The sequence below is a fragment of the Solanum verrucosum genome, unplaced genomic scaffold, assembly GCF_900185275.1.
Source record: "Solanum verrucosum unplaced genomic scaffold, falcon-dt-bn FXZP01000085.1, whole genome shotgun sequence".
Taxonomy (NCBI): domain Eukaryota; kingdom Viridiplantae; phylum Streptophyta; class Magnoliopsida; order Solanales; family Solanaceae; genus Solanum; species Solanum verrucosum.
Window position 1 is genome coordinate 1,170,960 of NW_026019839.1, and position 13,295 is coordinate 1,184,254.

At 32.4% G+C, this 13,295-nt stretch overlaps 1 pseudogene; it reads left to right on the forward strand.

Annotated features, from left to right (window-relative positions):
* The first annotated feature begins 2,528 nt into the window (after nt 1–2,528).
* On the forward strand, nt 2,529–8,124 carry LOC125814236 (polygalacturonase At1g48100-like; annotated as a pseudogene).
* The last annotated feature ends 5,171 nt before the right edge of the window (nt 8,125–13,295 follow it).

Below are 13,295 nucleotides of genomic sequence, written 5' to 3' on the forward strand. Positions count from 1 at the left end.
CAGGCCTAACTCATAATTGGGCACTCATAGAGACATAAATTGTAGTGTCCCACAAAAAAATTTATGAATATATTTATTATGCGTATATTGCTTTATCATCGTTTTTTTAAAATTAATAGCCTAAATATAATACGGTATAGACTTTTAGCTGAAAAGTGAAGCTTTTCTAATTTTGGAGAAAGAAACGATCAAAAAGGGGAAAAAGTTGAAGGTTTAATTTATGCACTGATCCAAGAAACTTTGAGTTGGTTCTCACTTAAATTGCTTAAAAAGATAAGTGTTGGGCTTATTAAAATATGTAATAACAATTAGCAAAAGTATGGGGGTTTAAAAAATATTTTTGATTTCTAGGACGGTTCAAAATCGAATTGTAACCGATAAGCCAATTGCGAAATTAGTTTATCGGTTTATTGATATTGGGTTATCAAATTAACGGTTGGTGAATGAATTAAAGTTTTATAGTTAACGGTCTATTAGTACGGAGGAAGATTACTCATTTTTCTTATTGGGTAAACTGTTAACCCATTAAGAATTATCGTAGTTATATTTTTACCGTAAATATATTTGTTAAGTAAATACTTATGTACATGCACCCTCAAAATTTAGACTTTCATATGTGTCTCACTGTGATTTACTATTGCTAAATTACCATTTTTTTATTTTTTTAAAAGCATTTTTTTTTACCCTCCCTAGGAGCTCCCACCCTTTTGCTCCTTTGATGACTCGAACTCATTGGAAGTGAGGGGTGCTTACCATCCGAACAACTCCCTCTTGTCCTAAATTACCAACTTAAGTAGGGCTAGAAAAATTATTTTGTTTGATGGGATATCAATATATTGGTGAGTGAAAGTGAAAGAAAGGAGCTTGAAACGGTGGAGCCAATACACCGCCCAATAACCGTCCGTTAATTTCTAATCTGATACCAAATCAATTGATAGCTTACTGACTGGCTAGTAAATTAGTATAACTAAATTTTGATATTCGATAATCCAAACGGTTAAGTATAATTATCCATCTGATCTGTCCACAGTTAGGTACTTATGTAAAACTAGGTACTCTCTTTGTTACATTTTAATTATGCCTAGTTTGTTAAATATAATGACCCTTTTTTTAAAATTTGGCAATAATTTAAGTTAAATTTCTTATTTCATATTTAATGTGAAGCTTTTATAGCCCAACATGTTTAAGATGGTAAGTTTCAAAAGTCTTATTATAAGTCTGGCAAGGAAACCGAGACGGCCCGGTACCGACTCGAGACCCGTCTTATACACAAATATATTATGATATGTTTTAAATCTACAAATTTAAAAAATGTTGCATCTTTTTCTTAAATTTCATACTTGATTGTATGGGGATATATAAAACTAGGTCTAACAAATGGAGTAATTGGGATTCGATACATGGAAGCTTGGTTTGACCGGACCCGAGTTCACGATAGTGTCTCCATTCATGTGTTGGCTTACAACTTGGTGTCAACCTTTGAGGAGCCTTTAGTGATCAATTCACTAAAACTCCTCTCAATCCCGGTTAATCACTTGGCCGGGGCAAGCTTGCAACGGTATCCGGATATGACATCAATCAGCCTCGAATCTAGAGCTTGAAATTCAGGCACATTGGAGTATTCACATATGACAATAGTCCTTTGATGATGGGATAGCCTTTTATTGTTGGTATTCATAACTTTTTGGCCCTTTAAATAATTAAACTCTTGCATAGGAGAAAAAGACATCCAATCTTCACTTGTAACACAAAAATCAAATAACTCGATTTTCAAATTTTGATAACACAAGCTATTTACGATCGTTATATTTTGTTTTTTTGTCATTGTGTTTTACTCAAATTCTTATTCTTAAGTCTTAACATAATTTATTTTTTTGTTCATTCATGCTCAAACGATTTAACCTAAAAAGAAAAGAGCTTGATCTACCTTAATTCACTTGCCATTATTTTTACTCAGATTCTTATTCTTGACACAATTTATTCTTTCTTGCAGAGAGGAAGTAATCGATCTTAATTCACTATCATTATTCTTCATTTTTACAAATTTAACTATCATTGCATACAAAAAGAATTTCAAGCAAGCACCAATCAACTAATTAATTAGCATAAATTAAAACATAATGAGTATTGATTTATTAGGTACCACACACCCATGGAACCCCTCTAGGCTTCTACTCTAAGCAAGTGAATACGGTCGGTGCGTAGTGAACGATTCATCAACTCCACCCCCCCACAAGAAATGATGAATAAAGAAGTTGGGAAGGGAATTAAAAGAAGCAAGAGTAAAGTGAACCTTTAGACTCTATTGTTTATCTTTTCTTAAGAACCACAAACGTTGCACAATAGTGACATCTATTTAATAATTTGTAAGGGACCATATTATATTTACTTGGAATGGTTCTTCAGTAATTTAAGAGAATAATAAGGGTATATTTGGGGTGAAATATAGTCTATAAATAGTGTCAATAACCACCTCATTTTCATTACAATTCACTACTTCCAAATACTAAATTTCAATATAGTACCACTTGAAATATAAACTTTATATCTTTCAAATGAAGATGAATTATAGGCACACTTCTTTTATATTTCTCTTTGTTCTTCTACTTATTTTTGCCACTACATTTTCCATAATATCAGTTGATGCAAGGAAACACCACCATACCAAAAAGAGCAAAATACACCACAAACATAAGAAACAACAGAAAAATGGAGATGGAAATAAAGCACCAAATTGTACAAATTCTCCTTCTCCTGCCCCATCTCCATCTCCATCTCATGGTTTTTACCCCAACACAATCTCCCATTTTTAATATCTTATCCTTTGGAGCCAAAGGTGATGGAGTTTCTGATGATACCAAGGTAAATAAAAGCTAATTACACAAAATTTAACTTTTATATACTCACAGTACGCGTACAAGCTTATTTACAAGATAGTTAGAAATAATTTTTTAGGGTACGCATTGACTAGTACACAAAGGCGGATAGAGCATATGATTAATGAGTTTTCGATATGAAACATAGATATATTTATAAAATGATTAAAATTTCTACAAATATTTATTAACGAAGATATTATATTAAAAGTGCAATAGATTCAATGATCGAATGACAAGGGTTAAACCAACCTCAAGTTTAGATTCTTGATCCGACTTTGCTAATTATACATATAACTTGGAAAAGCTAATAAGTATTTTCTATAATCGATTGATTAAACATATTAATAGTGTAAAAAAATAGGTTCTTTACGCAAATTGCTTATCGAATTTACTATTTAGTTTCCCTAGCCGGTATTTATATAAGGTATTAATGCTATGCACATATTATTACATGAATTATACATATATTCCACATCTACCATCTATTTTCAATTTAAGCGGTCCAGTGAACGGGTTAATTCTTCTGAAATATTTATATGGTCAAAATATAAATCCAATTCAATCTTATAATTTTCTTGTTTTTAGTCAATAGTACTTATAAGCTAACTCTAATTTGGAGTAAATGTTCATTATAGGCACTTGAAGCAGCATGGGAAGCAGCTTGCAAAGTTCAAGGGGCTACTCTAGAGATTCCTACAGAATTTCAATTCTTAATCAATCCCATTACACTTCAAGGACCATGCATGCCAAACTTTGTTTTTCAGGTTTATAATTTTATATATCCATTCCCTCTCCATCTCAGTCAATTTATGTAACACAGTTGGAATTTCAATAGTCAATCAAATTTTTTTTTGACTAAAATTTATATATATGTCTTTTTAATAATTTAAGTTGTTAATTATTATGACTTATAGTACTTTCTACATATAGTTTAAAACTTCTATGTATGAATTCACGATTAAAATTTAAAAGTTTCAATTTCGAAAGTTTAATCGTCACCACACCAAAAATGATTTTTAACAACGGCAATAGCTCATATATTTTTTTAGAGGCAATTACTAGTGATGATTAGATTTTAGCACGATCTTTGTAGATGTCGTTAAAACCTATAACGATATTGAATGTAATGACAATTAACTAATACCAGTAAAGACTTTAACACTCTTTATTAATTTATGCATATTGATCGTCGTTAAAAGTTGTTTTTTTATAATAGTGTATGATACATAAGACGGATGAAATATTATATTCTCTCTAATACCCATGCCCTAAAAGATTTCCTGGTCACTTGACAAAAAGTATATTCTTTCTGTTAAAAGTTCCCTTTTTAATGATATAATAGTTAGAATTGTGTTACATTTCTGATCATGAGTGGAATGTAAACAGGTAGATGGAATTATTTTGGCTCCTCCAAAAGTAGGGTCCTGGCCAAAATCCAGCTTGTTTCAGTGGTTGAATGTTAAGTGGATGTACAACTTTACCATCCAAGGTACTGGCACCCTTGATGGCCAAGGCTATAACTGGTGGAAACTTTCTCAAATTGATTATTTTCAGGTTTGTACATTTCTACCACTTACCATATTACTCTAACTTTATTGATAAAAAAATGTGTGGGTGGGTGGGTGGGGGTGGGGTGAGTAAAAATCACGATTAGAGTCAGTCCAGATAAAAGGAAGAATTCAATCTCCTTCTTACTTGTTTAGTGAGACAAGAGATTAATTTTTAATCATATATATTAGCAATGTATAAAAAAATTTATACTATCAGTGTATTTTAAATTTCTAAAGTCATATTTTATATAAGGTCGAATTCCTGTAATTATTATTTAAATGACTAAATTACATAAAAATGATTTTGCACTATCGATGTATAAAAGTCAAACTCGAAAGTATTACACATGAAAAAAGACATGTCAAACTCGAAATTATTACACATGAAGAAAGATGTGTCGCGTGTTTACCTCCTCCCATGAACTTAAGTTGAAGACCAACAAGTATTGTGGTGGAGTGATAATTGTACTCATTTATCTTTAATTAGATTGATATCTTGGGTTCGAGTCATGTTATGTCAATAGTTGTCTTTGTTAGAGAGTGTTTTACCCTTAATTTGAGATTTTCTTACGTGGATTTGAATTAAGAAGCTAGTGTCTTACCTCCTTTAATAAGTTCTTGAACATAGACTCTATCCATATATATATAGTATCATTAAATTAGATCATTTTTACATGTTAATGAGGATATTCTTATTTCATTAATTCGTATTTATTTTACAGGTGATGAAGAAATCTGAAAACACTCCTGATAGGAAACCAACTGTAAGTAAAAATATGACTTAGTACCTAATTAGTAGAATCACTAATTAATTAATTCATTACAAGTATATATTTTATATTATTTATTAATATCTATGACTAGTGATGAATACCTTATACTTTTTAATATTTTTATGACAGGTTTTACGATTTTATGGTAGCTATAATGTGACAATACGTGATATCAAAATTATAAACAGTCCTCAATGTCACCTTAAATTTGACAATTCTAAAGGGGTAAAAATCAACAATGTTACAATTTCTGCACCAGAAATTAGCCCAAACACTGATGGAATTCACCTCCAAAACACACAAGATGTTGAGATCCATCACTCCAATATAGGAACAGGTAAATTTTCTATCTATTATCCCTTCGATTTAATTAAAAATGTATGTTCCAATTAATTTATATGATGCTGAAGAATGATACCTTTCTAATTTTTGTTTGTTTGTTTTATAATTGATATGCAACTAGGTTGTAGACCTAGTGGCGATTTATTAATAATAGATTTTAAAAAAATATTTTAACTAAAGCTTCGCATTTTATTTCTCTCTTCTTAATGTTTATTTATTTATATTTGATTTGGCACACTCCTTAAGAAACAATAAATCAAATGATAATTTTATTATATCATTATTAATTATTATCTAATGGGAAATTAAATGGAAATAATATTAGTACTTAATATTTAATAATAGGGGTAAAATAGGTTAAAAATGATAAATTAGTTCTTGATTTTTTAAACTGCACTCACAAAAATAGACATCTGTTTTTAGTATGGACGGTCTCCTAAACTTTATGACTTAGTTAAAAGTACAATACAAGAAAAATACCATTCAATTTTCTCGAAATCAATGAATGGACTTGAAGTTGCCCCTGACCTAAATAAAATTATTATCCTTATGACTAAATAAGAGTCAGCTTCTTACTTCTCGAGTGATAGTTCCACGATCCCAACAAATTGAAATAAAGGAATACAAAAGCAGTTCTTTTTGTTTTAATTTTTAAAAAAAGGCCAAGAAAGTAGAGTAGACTTGATATATAGTTGCTACCACGTGCACTTTATATTTCAAGAATATATATTTATAACTAATGGTCCCATTCTCATCCTCAGCTTTCAACCGATAAATTAACTGTCACTAAAACTAACTTTTTGTCTTGCCTCCAACACTAATATATTAATTATAAAGATAATTTATGTACTCCAATTGTATAAAGGAATACCTACCATAATGACAGTGGGAAAATTAACACCTAACTTTATCCTTGGTACTGGTTGGTACACCACTAATTAAAGTGATTAAATTACTCAATCCTATGTTGTTGTCCATTAGGACACTTTAGTAAAAAATGAGCTAATTAGATTACATGATTCTCTAATCTCAATGTTTTTCTAATTAATTAACTAATTACCAGGAGATGATTGCATATCAATTCAAACTGGTTGCTCCAATATTCATGTCCATCACCTGAATTGTGGTCCTGGACATGGCATAAGGTACGTACGTAATTAATCACTCGTATATTCAACATATCATTCAGACTCATGTGCTTTTCAAAATCAGAGGTATTCATTTATCAACTTAATGATCTTTCGAAGACAAGTGATTCTTACCATATATATATTGGAAACAAATATTTATAATTATATCTTAATATATAGTTTGATCTACTTATATTTTATTTCTAATGTTTTTTATATTTTTTGATAATTACAGTCTAGGAGGACTAGGAAAAGATAAAAGTGTTGCGTGCGTGTCAGACATCATTGTTGACAACGTGAACTTGCAAAGCACTATGTATGGTGCAAGGATTAAGACATGGCAGGTAGGTTTATAAAAACTTGTAATCTAACCAGTAGTTAATTAAGGATTTAAATTATATATACTGATATAACAATTTTTTTTACATAATTAGTATATTTTAATAAGTTGTCGCAGATAATTTGTCCCTTTTTTAAGGTTGCTAATGACATTTTTTTACATACGATTTTTGTAGTATAATAATTCTCTGAGTTTAAGTTATATACCCTATAGCTAACTATATCCTCTATATTATAAAATCCTACACTTACCCTTTCTATTAATTAAAATGCATAGATGTTTAGCGTAATTAAACCCTTTTTACATTAATAGCGCAATTTAACTGATTATAGCATGTATTACTCTATTATCTAGGTAACCATAATATTGTTATTAGCCTTAATAAGGAAGATTGACTTTCTACCGGAGAAAATGAAAAAGAGAATCTCAAATTGGAAAAAAAAAATTGTTGTCATCCAGAGGTCGACTTAGGCTTATTAAACATGTTCTAGTCTTTCTTCACACATATAAAAGTTTTTTCCTGAATTAGCCGATCCACACTTGTTATTGTATGTAGGTCAACTTAACCAGTTAGTGTAAAACAAATTGTATATTAACTTTACACTTCAAGTAACCTAATAATATAAAAATTCTTTTTCGCTAACCATATATTAAATTTTAATTTGTTAAATAATTCATTATTTTTCATATTTTGTTTTGTAGGGTGGTGTTGGAATAGTCAAGAACATATCATTTACAAACATTCAAGTATCAAATGTTAAGGTACCAATCATGATAGATCAATATTATTGTGACAAACATGTGTGCAAAAATCAAACAGGAGCAGTAGCAATATCCAACGTTAAATTCAATCAAATTATTGGAACTTATTCAACCAAACCAATTCATCTAGCTTGCAGTAATTCAATTCCATGCACAGACGTTGATTTAATTGATATTCAATTAAAACCATCGACGAATTATCGAGGAATCAATCAACTAGGGTTGTGTTGGAATTCTTACGGAAAATCACAAGCACCACTTCTTCCTTCAAGTATGGATTATTGTGTTAGAAGGGGAAGTGGACTTGTTAGAGGAATTTCAAGATCTCATGAACATGTTTGCTTGTGAATTTTTTATTTTTAATTTAAATTTCTAGGTGATATTGTAATTAATTAAGTAATTTGTGTTTGTTTTTAAAGTTTCTATGGTTTGTTTTGTCCTTCCCCTATGTTTTAATGGTGGAAGACACAAGTTCTAGCTAGTCTAGAATTAAATATGAAGTTTTTTTTTCTTTTTTTTTTAGATGAATTTTGGAGTTTATATATATTATAGCGTTCTCCTTGTTGTTTGCTCTCATTAATTTCATTTTTTTTGGTTTTATAATTATTTAGCTTTTGCCTTGTTTTATTTCACCCTTTGGAATATCCATCCCAATCTCTTTTACTTTCACCAAACAAGTTAGTAGTTACCATGAGATGTGAAGGGTGTGTTCGGTATATCTTGTAATTTTCTCATGTTTAAAAAGTTAAAATATTTGATATTTGAAAAGTATCTTTTCTTAAAAAAAAGTAAGTTCCTTAAAAATGGAAAAAAAAATATGATTTTTAGAGTGAAATTAGAGAAATAATTTTTCATAAGTAGCAATACACATTGATTGTATCTTTTCCATCCTTCAACGTACCTCATCTCTTTAACCCAACTATGTAGCTCCCATCCTCCCCCCTTCCCCTTTTATAGTATTTGTCTAAATTATATACAAATATTTTTTAGAATAATATTATTCAACACAACCTAAAAGAAGGTATTGAATGAGTCAACCCCAATGACTTCAAATCTACAACTATCTAAACTTAAAAGGACAAAAGAGTCGTAAACAATACTTCTATTCCATTTTATGAGATACTATTACCTTATACTATGTAACGATCTGATTTTGTCATTACGAAAAAGCCAACGGAGAAAAATTTTGGGCCGGAAAACTTTTGGTAGTAACATGGGATTTCCTAGCCTAGTCCAGATTTGGACGAAATCGGAGTCATGTGAGTCTAGGGAAATCTGGTAACGGTTGGGTGATTTAATAAGGAATTTGATTGCATGAGTAGATAGCTAAGACGTTAAGGAATTCGTACGATTTTACGGAATCGAATTCGGGCAAGTAGAACTCCCGAAACTGATCTTAGCGTGAACGGGTATTTTTTGAGTGTCGTGGAATGAAGGTGTTGTGAAATGGGGTTTTGGAACTCAATTCCCGACGTTCTGTCTCCACCACAGCCGCCAGAGCGGGACTAGTGTCGCCAGGGCGGAGCCGTTGTAGCGGGGTGAGGATCGTTGTAGAGGGGCAGACGCGACTTAAGTCAGAAATAAACCCCAAAACATCATTATTCTGCAAGTTTCGACTTTGAGAGCTAAGGAACGACCCCAGGTGTTTTCTTGATAGTTTTCCACCATTTTTTAGGCTAAAGGTAAGCCCGAATCCATTTTTCGATCCGTAGAACTTAGTTTCTTGGGTGATTATTGTTGGGAAAGGGTTTTGGAACTGCTTGGATTGTGGAAAAAGCCCTAATTTGGACATTGGGATCATATGTTTGATCTAGGGTTGATAGTGTTGATTATAATTCGGATAATTAAGTCTTGTTTATTGATCCTAGCATTATATTGATTGTTTGTAGACCAAGAACAAGAGGAAAGAATCCGGAAAGGGAAGAATCAAGTTTCTTAGGGGATTCAAGCTTTGTTTGAGGTAGGTGATGGTTGTGATTTCATGTTTGTGTGATATATGTTTGTAATTGTTTCATTGTATTGCATGTATGTATGCGAATATTGCATTATTGATCACACCCTATGTAATTGAGTATGAACGAATGATTGTATGCCATGAATCAACACTTGTTTGTATGATTATGAGAATATACATTGCGATTGTGATTGTTGCTTGTTGAATGGACCGGGTGTTGCGTTCCAAAACATTAATTGGATCGGATGTCACGTACCGACATACATATTGGATCGGGTGCCACGTTTTGACACATATATGAGATCGGGTGTCACGTTCGGTACACTAACTTGGATCGGGTACCACGTACCGATACACTAACAGTTTAGGTGTGGGTTCCATGAGAGCACCATTGAATTGGGTTCTGTGAGAAAACCATTGAATTGTGTTGTGTATCTACTTGTGATGATTACGTTCATATCTAATGGTGATTGAGGTTGAAAGACTGTTTTATTGCTCTAAAATGATAACCAATGTGTATTATTGATGACGTGGAATGCTACATTGATCCGAAAAGATGACTAATATTGTATATGTTCGATATATGCATGTTTTATAATGTTGTGGTTACTTGCATGTGTTTCACTTATTGGGATAGCTATGTGATCCACCAGTACACTATGGTTGTGTATTGATACTGCACTTGTTTGTTCTTTGTTGAGTACAGGGCATCTTCAGGCGGATATTGATAGACCTTAGCTAGGTGACTATTGAGCGTGACCGGATTCAAGAGTGAGCCAATTCTTTCAGGCTGCCATGGATCTCTCTTGTTTAAGTCCACTCTTTTCGAACTCAGACTATTTGTTTAAGGTGTTTGTTTTGTTTCGGGGTTGTACCCCTTGTTCTTAGACTTGCCGTTAGTAGAGTTTTGGTACAATGACTTTCAGGTTCTAAGGGTTAAGACTTTCGCATTAGTTTGGTTTAGTTATTTGTTTAAACCTTTGGAGTTTATGGGAACTCTATATAATTTATGCATTTAAATCTACTTCCGTATCTTTAAATGCATAGTTTTTGGTTAAGTTGTTTAGTCTGAGTTGTAGTAATGGTTCTCCCACCGGAGGGTTAGTGTGGGTGCCAATCACGACGGTCTGGGTCGTGACATACTACCTCTGTTCCTATTTAATTATAATCATTTTAGGTTTCACGACCCTTAATAAACTAAGTAAGTTTATCATTGTACTATTATTTAGGGTTTTTTTAAAGTCCAATTTTCAATAAATGAACATGAATTAATTTATTTGACCGATGAACATGAGTTAATTACTTAATTTTTCTACATTGGTCAAACACATATTTTCAAGGCTAATAACCTCAAGGGTAAAATAAGAATAATAGTGTTATTTATGCATTGATTTTGTAAAATGACAAGTATTAGGAACATTTATTTTTAGTAAGGACGACATATAAATAGGAACGAATGGGTAATCAATAAGGTTTTAGAAAGAACAACTTTCACATATAGCAAACATAAAAATCATATTTGTATGTTATAGTTATAGTTTGTAGGGAAAAAGGACAAATATACCCTCGAACTAACGAAAATGGTATACAAATACCCTTCGTTATACTATTGAGACATTAGGACCCCTGCCGTCCAAAAAGTGGAGCATTTATGCCCTTCTCTTTAAAGGAAGGACACGTGTCGTCATCCTATGAATCTACCCTTATTATTCACCAAATTCTAAACCCACAACCCGAATTAAAAAGACCCACCCAAATAACCCATAACCCATAACCCACATTGTCAAGTCAACTTCAACGTCTTCAAGGTCCGGTGAGCTGCAGCGAGAGCTGCGCGGTCCTTATCCTGACGAAATCATCGGAGGGAACGAAATTCATCCTCTGCATTTTGAACGGCGTCGTAGGAGGCGGAAGTTGCTAATTCCTTCGTACCACTCTTTCTCCGCTGAAGCTTCTGAGGCTTTTCCACCGGAGGTGATAGCTCCGTTGGAAGCGACAACGGCATAGAAGCTGACGGTGGTTGAGCCTCTTGTTTTTCGTTGTGCTCAACTTCAGCTTCATTACTCTGTATTTCAGCCTTGTATGAAAGGATCTTCTCTTTTTCAAATTCGCATGAGGTTCCTTCCATGAGCTAATCGGAGGAGGTTTTTCCGGTAATAAAGGTTCAGATGGAGAAGAACGACTTTCAAATGTATCTACTGGAATCACCTCAACATCAGGTTCTTCCCTCTGCTTCTCGCTCCGCCGTTAATGGTGACTATCATATTCCGATGTCGTAGAACATAAAAATTCATACCAAAAAGAGACGTTTAAACCCCTTTCTGCATATTGTGCAGAGTATTTCTTTTTCTTCAAAATTTTGAACAGTAAAATATTTATTTATCAAACTAATTCATTATTTCAATTTCATTTTCAAATGAACTTTATATATTATATCAATATGGATCCATTTCCAAACGTATGTTTACTTAGAAATTGATCCTTCCATTGACTTGTTTCTATTGAATCTGGAAGGAAATTATTAAGGCATTGATATTGAAAGTTTACATGCATTGCAACAAGTGTGAACTTGATCTAAAAAGGAGGAGAGGGTGGTTGTCGATGGCGTTGACGGAGGAGTGTGGTGGTTGGTTGGGACCAAATAGGTGGAGAGTCTCCATCTAGTTCCATGGAGACTGGAGTGTAAAAGGGTTTTTTTCCCCTTCATTTTTTAGGATGGTCATTTTAATGGGTAGGTTAGGGGTTATTTGGGTGGGTCTTTTTAATTCGGGTTGTGGGTTTAGAATTTGGTGAATAATAAGGGTAGATGCATAGGATGATGACATGTGTCCTTCCGTTAGAGAGAAGGGCATAGATGCACCACTTTTTGAACGGTAGGGGCTCTAGTGTCTCAATAGTATAACGAAGGGTATTTGTATACCATTTTCAATAATTCGGGGGTATATTTGTCCTTTTTCCCTAGTTTGTATAATTGCGCTCCATAACAAACTTTATGTTTGCTATGGAGCATCAGATTGTATAACTTAATTTCGTTGGCAGGTCATTTGTATAAATCGTTGGCAGCCTCTCGTTTGTATAAATGATTGTAAGCCTCTCAATTCAATTTTATGTGTTTGTATATCTGCATAAAATTTGAATTTAATTTGTATACAATTGAATCGAAATAAAACATTTGTATATCAAATCTCTCTCTCGCTTTATACAACACAAATTATACATTGTAATTTGTATAATCTGTGTTTGTATAAAGCGAGAAAGAGAGAAAGGCAAAAAAGAACTGGGCAGGGGAAGATCTGTATTTGTATAGTTATAAGTGTATAGGATGAAAATATATGTATTCGTATTTGTATATACAGTTTTCTCTCGCTTTATACAAACACAAACGCATTTTATACATTTGTGTTTGTATAAAAGCGAGAGAGGCGAGGGAGAGACTGGCGAGCGAGAAACCTAGGGAGAGAGGCGAATGTCAATTGTTTGCTACGGGTTACAATTAAATCAAACTGTATTTATAGCATTTAATTTGAATTAATAATTTGCTATTTTATACAATTTTCCCTTTTAG